At 31.5% G+C, this 22,442-nt stretch overlaps 1 protein-coding gene across 1 annotated transcript in view; it reads right to left on the bottom strand.

The window, feature by feature from the left end:
* LOC148956202 (double-stranded RNA-specific editase 1-like) overlaps nt 1–22,442 on the bottom strand; it is a 59,055-nt gene that overhangs the window by 15,326 nt on the left and 21,287 nt on the right. The gene's annotated exons all lie outside the window — the stretch shown is intronic.

Genomic DNA, 22,442 nt, shown 5'->3' with positions numbered 1-22,442 from the left:
GTCATCCTTTATTTTGTGCCTATCCTGGTACTAGGCGTAGAAAAGCTATGAGCTGAAAGAGACCATGTGAAGTTTGTTTTCTCTAAAATTATTTCATATGCAAGACAGATTGCGAATGGGTTGCCATCATTTTCTGAAAATAGTCTGTGCCGTCTGGGTCTCCTCCAATCAAAGCAAGCCATTAGTTTTGTGAAAACAAGATTTTTTTTTTGGGGGGGGGGGGTAATTTCATTAAAAGCTGTATTAATTTACATCTCAATTGGCTTTAGAATATACAAATTTCTGTAAATGTTCAATCTCTCAACAAAATTCAATTAAAAAAAGAAATTTTTTTAACTGAAATTAAGGAGCAACATTATAACTTAAAACGAATTGAAATTAGACCTTAAGTGAAAGGGGCTGTCCCCTCCTCAGTGCCTCGCTATTTACGCTAAAGTTTTTATTGTTTGAAAAAATAGTGTTGTGAGAAAGTCAGTAGAAAGGACCCTACTACTCCCGTACGAACCACGTGGTTTATGGTTTTCTCACTGAGAATGAAAAAACAGAATTTTTCTCACTTGAAAAAACAGGAATTTTCTCACTTTTATGGTTGTTTCTTGGACGACGGTTATGTGCCTCGGTCAATTTATTTGTTGTTTTTCATGGATGTCAACAGTAATTCATGTCTGTTTTATGGTTTTTGTCAGTGAGAATGGAAAAACAGTATTTTTCTCACTTTGATGGATGTTTTCTGGATTATTGAGTAAAACGAGGACAGAGTCAATGACCTAAATTTCCAAAGGACGATTTATTTACGTCTTTGATGTATTTCCAAGAGAATTGTTATATTTAAGAGTTTCGAGTTTTAGCTGAGTCTTAGCTTAGAGTTTTTGTTAGAGTTCTAGTTTAGTTTAGGTTTAGTTAAGAGTTTAGAGTTTTACCTTAGAGTCTTAGCTTAGAGTTTTTGTTAGAGTTCTAGTTTAGTTTAATTTTAGTTAAGAATTTGATGTTTTACCTTTGAGTTTCAGTTAGAGTTCTAGTTTAGTTTACTTTAAGTTAAGAGTTTAGTGTTTTACCTTAGAGTCTTAGCCTTGAGTTTTTGTTAAAGTTGAAGTTTAGTTTAGTTTAGTAATAGTTAAGAGTTTAGAGTTTTAGCTTAGAGTCTTAGCTTAGAGTTTTTGTTACAGTTCTAGTTTAGTTTAGTTTTAGTTTAGGGTTTTTAGCTTAGAGTCTTAGATTAGATTTTTTGTTGTATGTCTAGTTTAGTTTAGTTTTAGTTAATATTTTAGAGTTTTTGTTAGAGTTTAAGTTTAGTTTAATATTATTTAAGAGTTTAGAGTTTTATCTTAGAGTTTTTGTTAGAGTTCTAGTTTAGTTTATATATAGTTAAGCGTTCTGAGTTTTACCTTCGAGACTTAGCTTAGAGTTTTTGTTTAGTTTAGTTTTAGTTAAGAGTTTAGAGTTTTTAGCTTAGAGTTTTTGTTAGAGTTCTAGTTTAGTTTTAGTTAAGAGTTTGGTGTTTTACCTTAGAGTCTTAGCTTAGAGTTTTAGTTAGAGTTCTAGTTTAGTTTTAGTTAATAGTTTAGGATTTTAGCTTAGAGTCTTAGCTTAGAGTTTTTGTTAGAGTTCTAGTTTAGTTTAGTTTTAGTTAAGAGTTTAGAGTTTTTAGCTTAGAGTCTTAGCTTAGAGTTTTTGTTGAAGCTCTAGTTTAGTTTAGTTTTAGTTAAGAGTTTATATTTTTAGCTTAGAGTATTAGCTTAGAGTTTTTGTTTAGTTTAGTAAAGAGTTTAGAGTTTTAGCTTAGAGTCTTAGCTTAGAGTTATAGTTAGAGTTGAAGTTTAGTTTAGTTATAGTTAAGAATTTAGAGTTTTTTAGCTTAGAGTCGTAGTTTAGAGTTTTTGTTATAGTTCTAATTTAGTTTAGTTAATAGTTTAGAGTTTTATCATAGAATCATAGCTTAGAGTTTTTGTTGAAGTTGCAGTTTAGTTTAGTCATAGTTAAGAATTTAGAGTTTTTAGCTTAGAGTCTTAGCTTAGAGTTTTACTTAGAGTTCTAGTTTAGTTTAGTTTTAGTTAAGAGTTTAGAGTTTTATCTTAGAGTCTTAGCTTAGAGCTTTTGTTGAAGTTCTGGTTTAGTTTAGTTAAGAGTTTAGAGTTCTACCTTAGAGTCTTAGCTTAGAGTTTTACTTAGAGTTGAAGTTTAGTTTAGTTATAGTTAAGGGTTTAGAGTTTTAGCTTGGAGTCTTAGCTTAGAGTTTTAGTTAGAGTTATAGATTAGTTTAGTTATAGTTAAGAGTTTAGAGTTTTACATTAAAGTCTTAGCTTAGAGTTTTATTTAGAGTTCCAGTTTAGTTTAGTTTTAGTTAAGAGTTTTGAGTTTTACCTTAAAGTCTTAGATTAGAGTTTTAGTTAGGGTTGAAGTTTCGTTTAGTTTAGTTATAGTTAAGAGTTTATAGTTCTAGCTTAGAGTCTTAGCTTAGAGTTTTAGTGAGAGTTATTGTTTAGTTTACTTTTAGTTAAGAGTTATAGCTTAGAGATTTAGCCTAGAATCTTAGCTTACAGATTTAGTTAGAGTTGAAGTTTAGTCTAAACTAGCATAACCACAAAATTACACAATATTGCTTAGAAATACCAAAACCATAGGTTAGATTAGGTTAGAGGTTAGGTTTCTCCACGTTTAAGTTAGGTTAGATTAGGTTAGCTTATCATGAGCGCTCATGATAAGCTAACCTAATCTAACTGGTACAAAGTCGACATGGGGGGATTTTCCAGCGAGTATGGTTAGGTTGGGCTTGGGGGGATTTTCCGGCGAGTATGGTTAGGTTAGGTTAGACTAGATTAAGTTAGGTTATATTAGATTAGGTTAAGTCAGGTTAGGTAAGTTAGGTTAGTTAAGTTAGCTAGTAAACATTTCTCCATTTTTAGGTTAGGTTAGTTTAGGCTAGATTAAGTTATGTTAGGTTAGGTTGAGGTAGGTTAGGTTAGCCTACGTACGCGCGCGTACGCAGGCTAACCTAACTTAACCTAACATAACTTAATATAGCCTAACCTAACCTAACTTAAACATGGAGAGATGTTTACTAGCTAACCTAACCTAACCTAACTTAACTAACCTAACCTAACTTACCTATAGTTTTATAGTTTTATACCTTTAGTTTTAGCTTAGAGTCTTAGCTTAGTTTTAGTTAGAGTTATTGTTTAGTTTAGTTTTAGTTAGAGTTGAAGTTTAGTCTAAACTAGCATAACCACAAAATTAGACAATATTGCATAGAAATACCAAAACCATAGGTTAGATTAGGTTAGGTTTCTCCACGTTTAAGTTAGGTTAGATTAGGTTAGCTTATCATGAGCGCTCATAATAAGCTAACCTAATCTAACTGGCATAAAGTTTTAATCTAGGTAAAACTAGATTAAGTTACGTTAGATTAGATTAGGTTAAGTCAGGTTAGGTAAGCTAGGTTAGTTAAGTTAGGTTAGCTAGTAAACATCTCTCCATGTTTAAAGTAGGTTAGGTTAGGCTAGATTAAGTTATGTTAGGTTAAGTTAGGTTAAGTTAGCCTACGTACGCAGCGTACGTAGGCTAACTTAACCTAGCCTAACCTAACTTAATCTAGCCTTACCTAACCTAACCTAACTTAAACATGAAGAGATGTTTACTAGCTAACCTAACCTAACTTAACTAACCTAACCTAACTTACCTAACCTGACTTTTCCTAATCTAATCAAACCTAACTTAATGTAGTCTACCCAAACCTAACCATACTCGCCAGAAAATCCCCCCAAGCCTAACCTAACCATACTCGCCGGAAAATCCCCCCCATGTCGACTTTGTACCAGTTAGATTAAGTTAGCTTATCATGAACGCTCATGATAAGCTAACCTAATCTAACCTAACTTAAACGTGGAGATACCTAACCTCTAACCTAACCTAACCTATGGTTTTGGTATTTCTATGCAATATTGTGTAATTTTGTGGTTATGCTAGTTTAGACTAAACTTCAACTCTAACTAAATCTCTAAGCTAAGATTTTAGGCTAAACCTCTAAGCTATAACTCTTAACTAAAACTAAACTAAACAATAACTCTAACTAAAACTCTAAGCTAAAATTATAAACTCTTAACTATAAATAAACTAAACGAAACTTCAACCCTAACTAAAACTCTAATCTAAGACTTTAAGGTAAAACTCAAAACTCTTAACTAAAACTAAACTAAACTAGAACTCTAAATAAAACTCTAAGCTAAGACTTTAAGGTAAAACTCTAAACTCTTAACTATAAATAAACTAAGCTAGAACTCTAACTAAAACTAAGCTAAGACTCCAAGCTAAAACTCTAAACCCTTAACTATAACTAAACTAAACTTCAACTCGAAGTAAAACTCTAAGCTAAGACTCTAAGGTTGAACTCTAAACTCTTAACTAAACTAAACTAGAACTTCAACAAAAACTCTAAGCTAAGACTCTTAAGATAAAACTTTAAACTCTTAACTAAAACTAAACTAAACTAGAACTATAAGTAAAACTCTAAGCTAAAAACTCTAAATTCTTAACTATGACTAAACTAAACTTCAACTTAAAAAAAACTCTAAGCTATGACTCTATGATAAAACTCTAAACTCTTAACTAAACTAAACTAGAACTCTAACAAAAACTCTAAACTACGACTCTAAGCTAAAAATCTCTAAATTCTTAACTATAACTAAACTATACTTCAACGCTAACTATAACTATAATATAAGACAATAAGTTAAAACTCTAAACTATTAACTAAAACTAAACTAAAACTATAACAAAAACTCTAAGCTAAGACTCTAAGCTAAAACTATAAACTCTTAACTAAAAATAAACTACACTAGAGCTTCAACAAAAACTCTAAGCTAAGACTCTAAGCTAAAAACTCTAAACTCTTAACTAAAACTAAACTAAAACTCTAATCTAAGTCTCGAAGGTAAAACTCCAAACGCTTAACTATATCTAAACTAAACGAGAACTCTAACAAAAACTCTAAGCTAAGACTCAAAGCTAAAACTCTAAACTCTTAACTAATAATAAACTAAACTTCAACTCTAACAAAAACTCTAAGCTAAAACTCTAAACTATTAACTAAAACTAAGCTAAACTAGAACTTCAACAAAAACTCTAAGCTAAAACTCTTAAACTCTTAACTTTTAATAAACTAAACTTCAACTTTAACAAAAACTCTAAGCTAAGACTCTGAGGTAAAACACTAAACTCTTAACTAAAATTAAACTAAACTAGAACTCTAACTGAAACTCAAAGGTAAAACAACAAATTCTTAACTAAAATTAAACTAAACTAGAATTCTGACAAAAACTCTAAGCTAAGACTCTAAGGTAAAACTCTAAACTCTAAACTCTTAACTAAAACTAAACTAAACTAGAACTCTAAATAAAACTAAGCTATGACCCTAAGCTAAAAACTCTAAACTCTTAACTAAAAATAAACTAAACTAGAACTCTAATTAAAACTCTAAGTCTAAGCTAAAACTCTAAACTAAAACTAAACTAAACTAGAACTTCAACAAAAACTAATACTCTAAGCTAAAAACACTAAAATCTTAACTAAAACTCTAAGCTAAGACTCTAAGCTAAAACTCTAAACTCTTAAGTAAAACTAAACTTTAACAAAAACTAAGCTAAGACTCTTAGCTAAAACTCTAAACTCTTAACTATAACTAACTAAACTTCAACTATAAAAAAACTCTAAGCTAAGACTCTAAGATAAAACTCTAAACTCTTAACTAAAACTAAACTAAACTAGAACTCTAAGTAAAACTCTAAGCTAAGACTCTAAGCTAAAAACTCTAAATTCTTAACTATGACTAAACTAAACTTCAACTTCAACAAAAACTCTAAGCTATGACTCTATGAAAAAACTATAAACTCTTAACTAAACTAAACTAGAACTCTAACAAAAACTATAAACTACGACTCTAAGCTAAAAAACTCTAAATTCTCAACTATAACTAATCTATGCTTCAACTCTAACTATAACTCTAAGCTAATACTCTAAGCTAAAACTCTAAACTCTTAACTAAAACTAAACTTAAACTCTAACAAAAACTCTAAGCTAAGACTCTAAGCTAAAACTATAAACTCTTAACTAAAACTAAACTAAACTAGAGCTTCAACAATAACTATAAGCTAAGACTCTAAGCTAAAAAATCTAAACTCTTAAATGAAATTAAAATAAACTACAACTCTAACAAACACTCTTAACTATGATTCTAAGATTAAACTATAAACTCTGAGATAAAACTAAACTATAAATTTAACAAAAAGTCTAATCTAAGACTCTAAGGTAAAACATCAAACTCTAAACTCTTAACTAAAACTATACTAAACTAGAACTCTAAAAAAAACTCTAAGCTAAGACTCTAAGCTAAAAACTCTAAACTCTTAACTAAAACTAAACTATAACTCTAAACTAAGTCTCGAAGGTAAAAATCCAAACGCTTAATTATATCTAATATAAACTAGAACTCTAACAAAAACTCTAAGCTAAGACTCTAAGCTAAAACTCTAAACTCTTAACTAAAAATAAACTAAACTACAACTATATCAAAAACTCTAAGCTAAGAATCTAAACTATTAACTAAAACTAAACTAAACTATAACTTCAACAAAAACTCTAAGCTAAGACTCTAAGCTAAAAACTCTAAACTCTTAACTAAAACTAAAATAAACTAGAACTCTAACAAAAACTCTAAGCTAAGACTCTAAGCTAAAACTCTTAAACTCTTAACTATTACTAAACAAAACTTCAACTTTAACAAAAACTCTAAGCTAAGACTCTAAGGTAAAACACTAAACTCTTAACTAAAAGTAAACTAAACTAGAACTCTAACTGAAACTCAAAGGTAAAATAACAAATTATTAACTAAAATTAAACTAAACTAGAACTCTAACAAAAACTCTAAGCTAAGACTCTATGGTAAAACACTAAACTCTTAACTAAAACTAAACTAAGCTAGAACTCTAATTAAAACTAAGCTAAGACTCTAAGCTAAAAACTCTAAACTCTTAACTAAATCTAAACTAAACTACAACTGTAATTAAAACTCTAAGTCTAAGCTAAAACTCTAAATTAAAACTAAACTAAACTAGAACTTCAACAAAAACTATAAACTAAGACTCTAAGCTAAAAACACTAAACTCTTAACTAAAACTCTAAGCTAAGACTCTAAGCTAAAACTCTAAACTCTTAAGTAAAACTAAACTTTAACAAAAACTCTAAGCTAAGACTCTAAGCTAAAACTCTAAACTCTTATCTATAACTAAACTAAACTTCAACCTTAACAAAAACTCTAAGCTAAGACTCTAAGCTAAAAACACTAAACTCTTAACTAAAACTAAACTTCAACTTTAACAAAAACTCTAAGCTAAGACTCTAAGCTAAAACTCTAAACTCTTAACTAAATAACTAAAACTAAACTAAAACTCTAAGCTAAGACTCAAAGCTAAAACTCTAAACTCTTAAGTAAAACTAAACTTTAACAAAAACTCTAAGCTAAGACTCTAAGCTAAAACTCTAAACTCCTAAGTATAACTAAGCTAAACTTCAACTTTAACAAAAACTCTAAGCTAAGACCCTAAACTAAAACTCTAAACTCTTAACTAAAACTAAACTAAACTAGAACTCTAACAAAAACTCTTAGCTAAAACTCTAAGCTAAAACTCTAAACTCTTAACTAAAACTAAACTAAACTATAACTCTAATTAAAACTCTAAGTCTAAGCTAAAACTCTAAACTAAACAAGAACTTCAACAAAAAACTCTAACCTAAGACTCTAAGGTAAAACACCAAACTCTTAACTATAACTAAACTAGAACTATAACAAAAACTCTAAGCTAAGACTCTAAGCTAAAACTCTAAACTCTTAACTATTACTAAACTAAACTAGAACTCTAACACAAACTATAAGCTAAGACCCTAAGCTAAAACACTAAACTCTTAACTAGAACTAAACTAAACTAGAACTCTAACAGAAACTCTAAGCTAAGACTCTAAGCTAAAAACTCGAGACTCTTAACTATAACTAAACTGAACTAGAACTCAAACACAAACTATATGCTAAGACTCTAAGCTAAAACTCTAAACGCTTGACTAAAACTAAACTGAACTAGAACTCTAACTAAAACACTAAGCTATGACTCTAAGGTAAAACTCTAAACTCTTAACTATAACTTTACTAAACTATAACTCTAACTTAAACTCAAAGCTATGACTCTAAGCTAAAACTCTAAATTCTTAACTATAACTAAACTAGAACTCTAAATAAAACTCTAAGCTCAGACTCTAAGCTAAAACTCGAAACTCTTAACTAAAACTTAACTAAACTACAACTTTAAGTAAAACTCTAAGCTATGACTCTAAGCTAAAACTCTAAATTCTTAACTGTAACTAAACTAAACTTCAACTCTAACTAGAACTCTAAGCTAAGACTCTAAGGTAAAACTCTAAACTCTTAACTATTACTAAACTAAACTAGAACTCTAACACAAACTATAAGCTAAGACTCAAAGCTAAAACTAAACTCTTAACTAGAAGTAAACTAAACTAGAACTCTAACTAAAACACTAAGCTATGAATCTAAGGTAAAACTTTAAACTCTTAACTATAACTTTACTAAACTATAACTCTAACTAAAACTCAAAGCTATGACTCTAAGCTAAAACTCTAAATTCTTAACTAAAACTAAACTAAACTAGAACTCTAACTAAAACTCTAAGGTAAGACTCTAAGCTAAAACTCTAAACTCTTAACTATTACTAAACTAAACTAGAACTCTAACACAAACTATAAGCTAAGACTCTAAGCTAAAACTCTAAACTCTTAACTAGAAGTAAACTAAACTAGAACTCTAACAGAAACTCTAAGCTAAGACTCTAAGCTAAAAACTCCAGACTCTTAACTATAACTAAACTAAACTAGAACTCAAACAAAAACTATATGCTAAGACTCTAAGCTAAAACTCTAAACTCTTAACTAAAACTAAACTGAACTAGAACTCTAACTAAAACACTAAGCTATGAATCTAAGGTAAAACTCTAAACTCTTAACTATAACTTTACTAAACTATAACTCTAACTAAAACTCAAAGCTATGACTCTAAGCTAAAACTCTAAATTCTTAACTATAACTAAACTAAACTACAACTCTAACTAAAACTCTAAGGTAAGACTCTAAGCTAAAACTCGAAACTCTTATTTAAAACTTATCTAAACTACAACTTTAAGTAAAACTCTAAGCTATGACTCATTTATAAAAACTCTAAATTCTTAACAATGTCTCAAGTAAATTAGTACTCTATCTAGAACTCTAAGCAGAGACTATAATTGACAACTCCTTACTACTAACTAAAACTAAACAAGACATTAACTACCACACAATCCATGAGCTAAGAATTTAAGCTAAAAACTCTAAAATCTTAACTAAAACTAAACTAGAACTCTAACAAAAACTCTAAGCTAAGACTCTAAGCTAAAAACTCTAAACTCTTAACTAAAACTAAACTAAAACTCTAAGCTCTTAACTACTACTAAACTAAACTTCAACTTTAACAAAAACTCTAAGCTAAGACTCTAAGCTAAAACTCTAAACTCTTAACTATTACTAAACTAAAATTCAACTTTAATAAAAACTCAAAGCTAAGACTCTAAGCTAAAACTCTAAACTCTTAACTATTACTAAACTAAACTAGAACTTCAACAAAAACTCTATGCTAAGACTATAAGCTAAAACCCCAACTCTTAATTAAAACTAAACTAGAACTCTAACAAAAACTCTAAGCTAAGACTCTAAGCTAAAAAACTCGAAACTTTTAACTAAAACTAACCTAAACTAAAACTCTAAGCTAAGACTCTAAGCTAAAACTCCAAACTCTTAACTATATCTAAACTAAACTAGAGCTCTAACAAAAACTCTAAGCTTAGACTCAAAGCTAAAACTCTAAACTCTTAACTATTACTAAACTAAACTTCAAGTCTAACAAAAACTCTAAGCTAAGACTCTAAGCTAAAACTCTAAACTAAAACTAAACTAAACTAGCACTCTAACTAAAAGTCTAAGCTAAGACTCTAAGGTAAAACACCAAACTCTTAACTAAACTAAACTAGAACTCTAACTGAAACTCAAAGGTAAAACATCAAACTCTTAACTAAAATTAAACTAAACTAGAACTCTATTAAAAAAAACTCTAAGCTAAGACTCTAAGCAAAAACTCGAAACTCTTAACTAAAACTTAGCCAAACTAAAACTTTAAGTAAAACTCTAAGGTATGACTCTAAACTAAAACTCTAAATTCTTAACCGTAACTAAACTAAACAAGAACTCTAAGCTAAGACTCTAAGCTAAAACTCGAAACTCTTAACTAAAACTTAACCAAACTATAACTTTAAGTAAAATTCTAAGCTATTACTCTAATCTAAAACTCTAAATTCTTAAGTGTAATTAAACTAAACTAGAACTCTAAATAAAACTCTAAGCTAAGACTCTAAGCTAAAAACTCTAAACTCTTAACTAAAACTAAACTAAACTAGAACTCTAACAAAAACTCTAAGCTAAGACTCTAAGCTAAAAAACTCTAAACTTTTAACAAAAACTAAATCAAACTAAAACTCTAAGCTAAGTCTCTAAGGTAAAACTTCAAACTCTTACCTATAACTAAGTTGTGGGTGAAAAGGATTGGTACTTCAATTTGTAAAATGGGTTTAGGACGATCACTAAGAAAGGAACTTGTTCTGAAATGCCTTTTGAAAAGTATTGCTTGGTGTTGTGCATTCGAAAAGCTGTAAAGTAAAGTTTCGGGTGAAAAGGATGGGTACTTCAACTTGTAAAATGGGTTTAGGACGGACATTAAGAAAATAACTTGTTCTGAAATGCCATTTGAAAAGTATTGCTTGGTGTTGGAGCATTCAAAAAGGCAGTATAGTAAAGTTGTGGGTGAAAAGGATAGGTACTTCAATTTGTAAAATGGGTTTAGGAAGGACATTAAGAAAAGAACTTGTTCTCAAATGCCTTTTGAAAAGTATTGCTTGATGTTGGGGCATTCAAAAGCTGTAAAGTAAAGTTGTAGGTGAAAAGGATGGATGCTTCAACTTGTAAAATGGGTTTAGGAAGGACATTAAGAAAAGAACTTGTTGTGAAATGCCTTTTGAAAAGTATTGCTTGGTGTTGGAGCATTCAAAAAGCTGTAAAGTAAAGTTGTGGGTGAAAAAAATGAGTAATTCAAGTTGTAAAATGGGTTTAGGAGGTATATTAAGAAAAGAACTTGTTCTGAAATGCCTTTGAAAAGTATTGCTTGGTGTTGGAGCATTCAAAAAAGAAGTATAGTAAAGTTGTGGGTGAAAAGGATGGGTATTTCAATTTGTAAAATGGGTTTAGGACGGTCACTAAGAAAAGAACTTGTTCTGAAATGCCTTTGAAAAGTAATGCTTGGTGTTGGAACATTCAAAAAGCTGTAAAGTAAAGTTGTGGGTGTAAAGGATGGGTACTTCAATTTGTAAAATGGGTATAGGACGGACATTAAGAAAAGAACTTGTTCTGAAATGCTATTGAAAAGTATTGCTTGGTGTTGGCGCATTCAAAAAGTTGTAAAGTAAAGTTGTACGTGAAAAGGATGGGTACTTCAAGTTGTAAAATTGGTTAGGGATGGACATTAAGAAAAGAACTTGTTCTTAAATGCCTTTTGAAAAGTATTGCCTGGTGTTGGGGCATTCAAAAAGCTGTAAAGTTGTGGGTGAAAAGGATGGGAACTTCAACTTGTAAAATGGATTTAGGAAGGACATTAAGAAAATAAATTGTTTAGAAATGCCCTTTGAAAAGTATTGCTTGGTGTTGGAGCATTCAAAAGGCTGTAAAGTAAAGTTGTGGGTGAAAAGTTTCGCCCATTTCAACTTGTAAAATGGGTTTAGGATGGACATTAAGAAAATAACTTTTTCTGAAAAGATATAATAAAGCCTTAAAAAAGTATTAAGAAATGGTGGCTCAGGGGGCCCTTTGGGGTGCCGGGAGACCTTTGAGGACCGGGGGTTTTCTTTCGGGGTTGGGAATCGGAACCCTTTGGGGTTGGGATAAAGGGACTCACGACACTGCTCAATTGACACTAGTGATATATAATGATCACAGAGCTTCAGCATGAAATACGTCTCTCAGACATGTTCTAAATTCGTATCCCAAAATGTTTCTTACAATTTTAATAAACTAATTTCACAAGAGGACTATAATGGTTTCACCAAAAAAACACCTATTTGTAGTTTCTGAGTGTTCCGTTTGTTTTTTGGATCCCTGCGCTGTCACATTTGAAATTACTAAGAAACCCTTTCGTGTTTCAATAATTCCCCTTAGAAACAACAAATTAATTCCCCTTTCTTGACAAATCAATCAACCATGACATCATCTGTCAGAGATTAAAAAACGTCGCCCCCGAAACAATTCTACTGGTTGAACTCCAAAGATATTAATAAACTTTGCCCCGGAAACAATTCTCTTGGAAATACATCAAAGACATAAATAAATCGACCTTTGGAAATTTAGGTCATTGACTCTGTCCCCGTTAGATTCAATAATCCAGAAAACATCCATCAAAGTGAGAAAAAATACTGTTTTCCATTCTCACTGACAAAAACCATAAAACAGACATGAATTACCGTTGACATCCATGAAAAACAACAAATAAATTGACCAACACACATAACTTTCGTCCAAGAAACAACCATAAAAGTGAGAAAATTCCTAGTTTTTCAAGTGAGAAAAATTCTGTTTTTTCATTCTCAGTGACAAAACCATAAACCACGTGGTTCGTACGGGAGTACTAGGGTCCTTTCTACTAGAGTCTAACTTTAGCGTACAGAGCAAGGCGTTGAGGAGGGGACAGCCCCTTTCGTGTACGGAATAATTTCTTAGATTGCTAATGGGTCGCTATCATTTTCTGAAAATAATCTGTGCCCTTCGTCTCTCCTCCATTCAAAGCTTGCCATTAGTTTTGTGAAAACAAGCAATTGGGGGGGGGGGGTGAGTAATTTCATTGAAAGCCGTTTTAATTTCCATCTCAATAGGCTTTAGAATATACAAATGTCTGTAAATGTTCAATCCCTCTACAAAATTTAATATAAAAAACAAGCTTTTTTTAACTGAAAGTAAGGAGGAACATTAACACTTAAAACAAACAGAAATTATTCCGTATGTGAAAGGGGATATCCCCTCCTCAGCGCCTCGGCATTTATGCTAAAGCTTTTACTGTTTGAAAAAATAACATTTTGAGAACGAGTCTAACTTTAGCGTAAATACCGAGGTGGTGAGGAGGGGACAGCCCCTTTCGTATACGGAATACTTTCTGTTCGGTTTAAGTATTAATGTTGCTCTTTACTTTCAGTAAGAAAAACTTCATTTTTATTTATTTTGAACGTTTTTGAATTAATGCGTTTTGATTTTGGCTCACAGTACATGAATAATTAAAAAACAATTCCATATTATTTTTATTTGGTTAAATGGCTTTCTCGAAAGTTGTTAAGTTTTATTTACGAACGTTTTTATTAGTAATAAATACACGTAATTTAGGAATTAACTTATGTAACGAACTATAACTTATTAACTTATGTAACGAAGGAATTAACTATATTCATATACTTTCAATGCGTTTATTAGAGGGTTCAACCCCTAGTCAATACCTTGCTCTTTACGCTAAAGTTCAAATTTTGTTCCAATTTTTTTTTAAAATCACCCCTTTATCACAAAGGCCGTTAATTAGAATAGATAGCTCACGAAAATACTAAAAAATCGTTGACTTAAAGAGAGAGGTATTGACTAAAGGGCGAACCCAATCATATACACAAGAGTTTCTGTTCGCTTTAAGCTTTGATCTTGCTCCTTAATTTCAGTTGAAAAACTTTTTTTATTTAATTTCCGATCGTTTTTAAATAAGAATGGGAAATCCAGCCCCCTTTCATAGCAATATCCTTTCCTCCATGGAAAGATCCTCCCACGTAACCCCCCCCCCAATACCAGAAAAAATCTCCCGGAAAACGTCTGTATACTTCTCAGTAATCAATGTTATATATAAACATTGTGTAAAGTTCCTAACTTTCAGCCCTCCCCCCGGGGGCTTTGAAGGATTGATTCATCCTAAAAGACATATTTATTATATTTTCCACAATGCTGAACAAAATGGATATCTCTAAATTTTGATGGGGTCACTTTAGAAAAAAATTACCGTGGGAGGGGGCCTAGTTGACCTCCGTTTTTCGTAACCTAAAACGGGCACTAGAACTTTTATTTTCCATTTTAATGAGCCCTCTCACGATATTCTAGGACCATTGGGTCGATACGATCACCTCTGGTGAAAAAAGCAAACACCAACAAATAAACAGGCATCCGTGATCTTTCTTCTGGCAAACAATACAAAATTCAACATTTTTGCAGATAGGAGCTTAAAACCTCTACAGTAGGGCTCTCTGTTACTCTGAATCTGACGGAGTTTCATTAAGGGGCTATAACCTTTAGTTAGTGATTCCCCCTTTTTCGGAAATCAAGCAAATTTTCTCAGGCACGTAACTTTTGATGGGTAAGACTAAACTTGATGAAATGTATACATTTAAAATCAGCAGAAGAGTTTGATTCTTTTGGTGTGTCTATTAGTACTTATTAGTACTATGATGTACCTTATATATTAGAAATCAGCATTAAAATCTGATTCTTTTGATGTATCTATTGGTATCGAAATTACGCTGCTTATAGTTTTGGTTACTATTGAGCCGGGTCACTCCTTACTTACGTTTCGTTACCACGAACTGGACGAAGGACACAGATTATTTTCAGAAAATGATGGGGACCAATTAATAATCTGTCATGCATATGAAATAATTTTAGGGTAAACAAGCCTCACATGGTCTCCTTCAGCTCATAGCTTTTCTACAGCTAGTCCCGGTACAGGCACAAAATTTATCTTTTTAAAATGTAAAATACATTCAGATACATACCACACAATTTACTTAGATGTTCTTCCTTTAGATAGTATCCTAATATTTATCTGCGTATCGCCTTCACAGCAAAAGGGGTTAATAGATCTCAAGTTAGTGTGGATGGAGAGGTGGCTAAATTATTTCCATTCGATTTAACTTTGCCATTTACGTATGTATATATATTTGACCACAAGTTTTCAAGGTTTTCCCATTTCAATCAGTAATTTGTCCTCCGTATTTGGAGATTTTTAGCCTGATTTCCAGCAATGAATTACGCAAATCAACAAACAAAGTTTATGCCCCCAAATAGCAAAAATGCACTGGATTTTCATTAGATATCGGCATAATTGGCCAATAAGCTTCACATCTACTATCGTGGAGCTGTGTTGACTAGCTGAATCAGTGAAAATAGGGGCATATGGAGATTATTAGAAAATTTGAAATTGTTTGGAGACCAATATGATTTTAGTAACTTTAGGGACCAATTCACAACCTGTGTAACTAGAATTATTTGCAAGTCCTATGGGATGTGTTTCCTTAATTCCACTTTATAGTAGTATATGCCCCTGTAGAACCAACTGACGGAGATATTAGTGACGCAGATGAGTTTTACTTACATTTAAATAGACAGAGTCCCAGGTAGAAACATGATGTTATTACTGGGAGATATTAACGCCGAGGTCCGTAAAAATAGAAATAGATGGTATCTTAGGCTAGGTAATTTTGGTGTAGGAAAAAAAAACAGTAATGGATACAGACTTCCGCAATTTTGTAGGTGTAATAATCTAGATATAACCAATACGGTGTTTGGTCATAGGATGGCTCATAAGTTAACATGGTATTCACGTGATGATAAGACAGTAAATATAATTGACTATGTTATAGTAAACCGAAGACTGGCAGGATCAATACAACATACTAGGGCATATAGGAGTGCTGTTATTGATGTTAAAAGTAAACATCAACATCTAGTAGTGTCAAGGGTTAATTTAAAACTTAAATGTCGGAAAGGTAACAACCTCCCGGGAAATTATTATGTTGGTAGACCCCAAGATGAGAATTTAAGATAAACTTTCCAGGAGCAGTTGAGTACTAATCATGAGAGTTTAAAGTTTGATAATGTGGAAGACGGTTGGAATAATTTTAGAAAAATATTTTGTGAAGTTGCTTAAGGTGTCTTAGGGAAAAAAGCTAGAACTGCAGCTACGAATATAAGTGAAAAAACTTTATGTTTAATAGAAAGGACAAAGGACTTGTACACTTCAAGGTGATCGAATAAGTTTCAAACTATTGTTAAGAAGACTAAGTCACTAAGGCTAGGAATAAGTGAAAATGAAAAAGGTGATGTACGTTAATGACCAGATTGATCAGGTGGGCAGCTTCACTTACCTTGGTACCATTATTAGTAAAGATGGTGGGAGCAGTGAAGATGTTTAAAGTAGAATAGCCAAGGCACATGGTATTTTTCACAGTTAAAAAAGTTTGGAAGAATAGGAAGATAAGTCTGCAAACCAAGATTAGTATATTAGAAGCTATAGGGATGAGAGTGGTTAAATATTGCTCTGAAGCATGGACGCTCCGAAAAAACGGATGAAGATTTGCTACATGTTTGCCAGAGAAATTGCTTAAGGATTGTTCTGGGTACCCGGCTGACTGACCGTATTTCAAACAACAGGCTGTACGAAAAATGTGGTTCAATACCGCTCTCTAGGGCTATAAAGAAAGAAAGGTTGAGTTCGCTAGAACAAGTTGTGTCGATGTTCTCTTCAAAATGGTTAGAAACTCTAATTCCAATTGATTAAAGTAATGGAATATTTCCAAGATAAAACTAAATGATAATTGTCAAGCCATCTGAAGATTTACTTCTTCTGTAATTTCACTATGATTACTTATTATCCCTTTTGGAGTTATTAATGCTGCATTGGTGATCTCCTGTTTAAAAATTGAAAGCGCATTGATAGTCTTATTAACTTTTCCTTCAATCTTTGATATCCTTGTTTAGTGATGTTTTAAAATCGTTCTTTATTTGTCTACAAAGTTTAAAATATTTTGATTTGTTACCTGGACTTTTCCTATTCGTTTTTCAGATTCCTTCCACGTGGCCTCAGATACCGTACCGAATATATAGACTGAGATCTCCCCTGTGATCCCGATTAAACTTCTTTTCTTTCTTGACAATATATTGTTTGGCTCCGTTTTTTTTTTTTTGTAACGTAATTAATATTCTCTTTATATCTTCCAAAATACCATTTATCTGGCTGTTCAGTACATTGAACAAAAGAGTCGCTTAAGCTTGAAATAAAGATATTTTGGATTCTTTTTATATTACCTGGGGGATTGTGAAGGAGGTGGATCAAACGTTTTCTCTAATTCTCTTCACAAGTACGTTTATTTGGTTCTGAAGTTTATACAAGGTTGAAGCATCTAATCTAATGGCAAATTGTCAGTAACCATTCATTGGTCTGATGGTATTCATCTGGTGAAACGATTCTCCTTTTACGACCCTAACTTCGGCCGTAATAAGCTGTAACAGCTTAAAATAACTTAATTAAAACAAACTTTTGTCTGCAACCACTGACAGCTCGGTTGAGACTACCAGTCCCTAAATGTGGAAAAAAGGGAAATTTATGATAAATAACGGAGTGAATTCTTTGCTATTTCAGTAATGATGATATTGATTGTAATTAAATTGGTATTTTGAGTGATTTGCTTTTTGAAAAAAAGTGTTATAGCAAATTTTAGTTTTGCTTCGTGCGAAATTTACATGAAAAAAATTGCTTCGCCTGTTGTTATATTTCTATATAGTGTGTTAAAGTAACTTTAAAAATTTTAATCAAATGCTTTTTTTGATCATTGTTGTATCTAAGTTGGTGACTTCGGGTGAATATTTAAGTCTTTTTAATAATTAATGCTAATTTTAATGTGTAAAGAATATAAATGTAATTAAACACCAGCCAGAAACAGAATATTTTTATTTAAGCGGAAATTTGTGTTTAGAAAACAAGTGAAAAAATAATTAGCCTCTTAATTAAAAAAAAATATTTGTATATAGTAGTGTGTGATTCGTACAACCGTTAATGCTTTATTTGTATACTAATATCAAAATTATTTTCTTTAGATCACAGACCTATTTTTTTTACAGCCCATTTTGGTTAATTTTGGTCAATATCAACCATAGTTGGATGCACTTCAGACTATTTTTTTAGTTCATGAATTATGCCAATATAAAAAAAAATCTGATGCATTGCCATATGTTTGCTTTGTCCTTTATCAGTGTCAACAGAATCCAGTATTAAGTGAGAATTTATTACCAATTTATTGTTTGATAAGCGAGGTTAAATCAGAAAGTTCAATATTTCAAATGTATAAGAAAATAGCTTATAGCCTAAATGGCATTCATTTAGTTGAAAAAAATGTAAAATTGTGTGTTTAAGTGAAATCTGTGGTACTAAAGATTGTTATGCAAAAATTATCCAAGGCATTTTTATCCCCCAAAGATAAAAGTTAAATCAAGTAAATCACACAGATAAATTAGATTATTAAAGGAAACAACCATAATCTCACCTTAATACCTAAAAATTACTTTACTACACAATACTAAGCAATACTTTTCAAAAGACATTATTCTATTATTTCCCTCATAGGGCTGTCAGATCATCACAATATATATATTTACTTTATTAATTTTGACCTTATACACACATCAATACTAAGTACCACTTTTCAAAAGAAATTATTCTATTATTTCCCTCATACGTCTGTCATATCATCACTTACAATTGATATTACTTCATTAATTTCAACTTTATGCATATCCCGATACTAAAGCAATACTTTTCAAAACATTAATTTATTATTTCCCTCATACGTCTGTCATATCATCACTTGGAATTGATATTACTTCATTAATTTCAACTTTATGCATATCCCGATACTAAAGCAATACTTTTTAAAACATTAATTTATTATTTCCCTCATACGGCTGTTATATCATCACTTGGAATAGATATTACTTTATTAATTTCGACTTTATGCATGCCTAAATACAAAGCACTACTTTCTAAAAGACATTAATCCATCATTTCCCTTTTAGGATTTTCACATCATCCCTTCGAATAGATATTAATTTATTAATTTTGACTTTATGCATACCATAATACTCAGAAATACGTTTCAAAAATCAATAATTCTATAGTTTCCATCATAGGGCTGTGATATCATCACTTAGAATACATATTACCCTATTAATATTGACTTTAGGCATACCCCAATACTAAACAATACTTTTAAAAAGACATTATTCTATCATTTCCCTCACAAGACTGTCATATCATCAATTAGAATAGGTACTACTTTATTAATTTTGACTTTATGCATACCCCAATACAAAGCAATACAAAAGACATTATTCTATCATTTCCCTCATAGGGCTGTCATATCAGACTTAGATTTACATATTACTAAATTGATTTTGACTTTATTCATACCCTATAACTAATCAATACTTTTCAAAAAACATTATTAGGCCTTTAATACTTTTCATACTTTTAGTATTGGGGTATGCATAACGTCAAAATATATAAAGTAATATATATTCTAAGTGATGATATGACAGGCCTATGAGAGAGGTGATAGAATAATGTTTTTTTAAAAGTACTGCTTAGTATTTGGGAATGCATATAGTCGAAATTAATAAAGTAATATCAATTTTTAGGGATGATTTGAAAACCCTATGAGGGAGGGAGAGGAACGAATAATGCCTTTTGAAAAGTATTGCTTAGTATTGAAGTATGCAAAAAGTCGAAATTAATTAAGCAATATCTATTGTAAGTGTTTATATGACAGCCCTGTAAGGAAAATGATAGAATAATGTCTTTTGAATAGTATTAGGTTAAAAAACTTTATCCACAAAATAGGTTTTTCAAAGAAAAGTAAAGAACTCCATTAAACAAAAAAAGAGCAAAAATAAAGTCAAATAATCTACCAAGCATGAAACTACCACAAATCAGTATAAATAAATAAATAAAACCCAAAACGAACAGAAATTACAAGTATTAACCGAGTGAAACTCAAAACGAGCAGAAATTAACATAAGTTGGGTGCAATACCCCTATGCCTTCCCAAGGCCAGAACAAAATTTGCACTTTACTGAAAAAACATAAATGGTTTTATTATTATAACTTTAATAAATCAAATAATATTAACATTTTGATTACCAAATAACAGTATACGCATATTAAATTGACAATGTGCATTCATTCGTATTTTTTCAGTTAAGTACAAATTTTGTTCTGGCCTTGGGAAGGTAGAGGGGTTTTGCGCCCAACTTATGTTAATTTATGCTCATTTTGAGTTTGATTCGGTTAAATATTGTAATTTGTGTTCGTTTTGGGTTTCATTTATTTACCGACACTGATTTATGGTAGTTTCCCCTCGGTAGATTATTTGATTTTATTTTTGTATATTTTTAGTTTAATGGAGTTCTTTACTTTCCTTTGAAAAACTTATTTTGAGGAAAAAGTTTTTTAAATCAATTTCTGTTCGTTGACAAAGTCTTCAGAAAAAAGAAAATAATACTTTAAATCTTTTCGTTTCTTTAGACTTTATAGTTTGGCCTGCTATTTGCATGGTGGAGAAAAATTTTCAGAAATTTTTTAACAGCATATACCCTTTTATAAATCTTGACACAAGTAGTGCTGTTTAATTTAGTTTCATACCTCCTCTAGTCGACCTGAAATGGAAAACTTGATACCATTCGCAAAAAAATCTTTTTACTTTCTTTGATAGCTTGGATACACTTACGCTATTCTAATTTGGTTAAATCTTAAGAGCACAAATGCAAGGTTTGGCGATGGAAGATGGTCTTGGGGGGGGGGGGGGGGGTGAGAGTGGAAGGGGGATTAGGTGCCCTGAAAAACTTTCGACTATTAAAAAGGGCATCAGCCCTTTCTATTTTCAATAGAATGAGTCCTTTTCGAAGTTTCTATGACAACTCCTTCGATACGAAGTGCTCTGGTCTAAACACCAGCAACAACAACAACAAATAATTCATTATACCCACTTCGATCTTTACTATAAAAATGTCAAGCCTTCCAATCACTTTCAACTATTAAAAAAGGCACTAGGCCTTTCGATTACCAATCGAATGAGCCCTTTTGGATTCGAAAACGCTTTCTATAAGAACCTTACATGCCCCAAAATCATAAATTGGAACCCTTGCCCTAAGGTCAGTTGAGGTAGTTGTCATCCTCTAAGATCAAATAACCATAACTTTCACCTACGCTAAACAACATGGCTATCTTAAAAATTTTTTATTGGATGTGTTTGGGGAAATGGTGGGCGTGAGAGGCGTGTTAGTATCCTTCCAATCACTTTTGACTATTAAAAATGGTACAAGCCACTCAAATTATATGCCCCAGGGCATAACTTACAACCATTGCCTTGAGGGCTATGGGGGGAAGGGGTTGTCATCTTAAAGACATAATTTCCAAAAGTTTCAACTACGTTGAATAAAATAGCTTGCTAAAAATTTTGATTGGATGTGTTTGGGTAAAAAGTGGGCGTGAGAGTCAAATCACTTTCAAATCCCTTTCGACTATTAAAAAGGGTACTATTCCTTTGAATTTCAAATCAAATAAGCCCCTTATCAAGATTATACGACAAAGATTTAAATAAAAACCTTATATGTCCCATGGGCATAACTTATAATCATAACTTATAATTATAAAGGGTTGTGGGAGAGTGTCCTCCTCAAAAATATGTTTTCTATTTGGAAATCAACAACGCTGAACAAAATGACTATCTCAAAATTTTGATTGGATTTGTTTGGGGAAATGATGGGCCTGGGGAGGATAGTAGCCCTCCAATCAGTTTCGACTATTAAGAAGAACACTAGCCCTTTGAATTTCCAATAAAATGAGACTTTTTTGAGGTTTCTATGACAACACATTCTATAAAAACCTTATATGCCCCCAGGGCATAACCTAAAACCCTTGCCCTGAGGGTTGTGGGAAGTGACCTCTTCAAAAACTTATTATTTATCAGCAAATCAACTATGCTGGACAAATTGGTTATCTTAGAATTTGGATTGGATGTGTTTGGGGGAGTGATGGCCAGTTGAGGGCCAGTTGCCCTCTAATCACTTTCAACTATTAAAAAGGGCACTAGCCTTTCGAATTTCCAATCGAGTAAGCCTTTTTTGAAGTTTCTACGAGAACGCCTCCTATAAAAACATTATATGCCCCAGGGTATAACTTAAAACCCTTGCCCTGAGGGTTGTGGGGGAGCGTCCTCCGCAAAAACATATTTTCTATCTGAATATCAACTACGCTGAACAAAATGATTATCTTAAAATTTTAATTGGTTGTGTTTGGGGGAATGATGGGTGTGGTGGGGGAGGGGCTAGTTGCACTCCAATCACTTTCGACTAGTGAAAAGAACACTAGAACACTCAATTTCAAATTTAATGAGCCCCTTTTGAAG

The sequence above is a fragment of the Artemia sp. Qi Xiang Cuo genome, chromosome 1 (genome assembly GCF_049724085.1).
Source record: "Artemia sp. Qi Xiang Cuo chromosome 1, ASM4972408v1, whole genome shotgun sequence".
Lineage (NCBI taxonomy): Eukaryota > Metazoa > Arthropoda > Branchiopoda > Anostraca > Artemiidae > Artemia > Artemia sp. Qi Xiang Cuo.
Note: the sequence above shows the minus strand (reverse complement) of the source record. Positions and strands in the feature narration are given on the sequence as shown.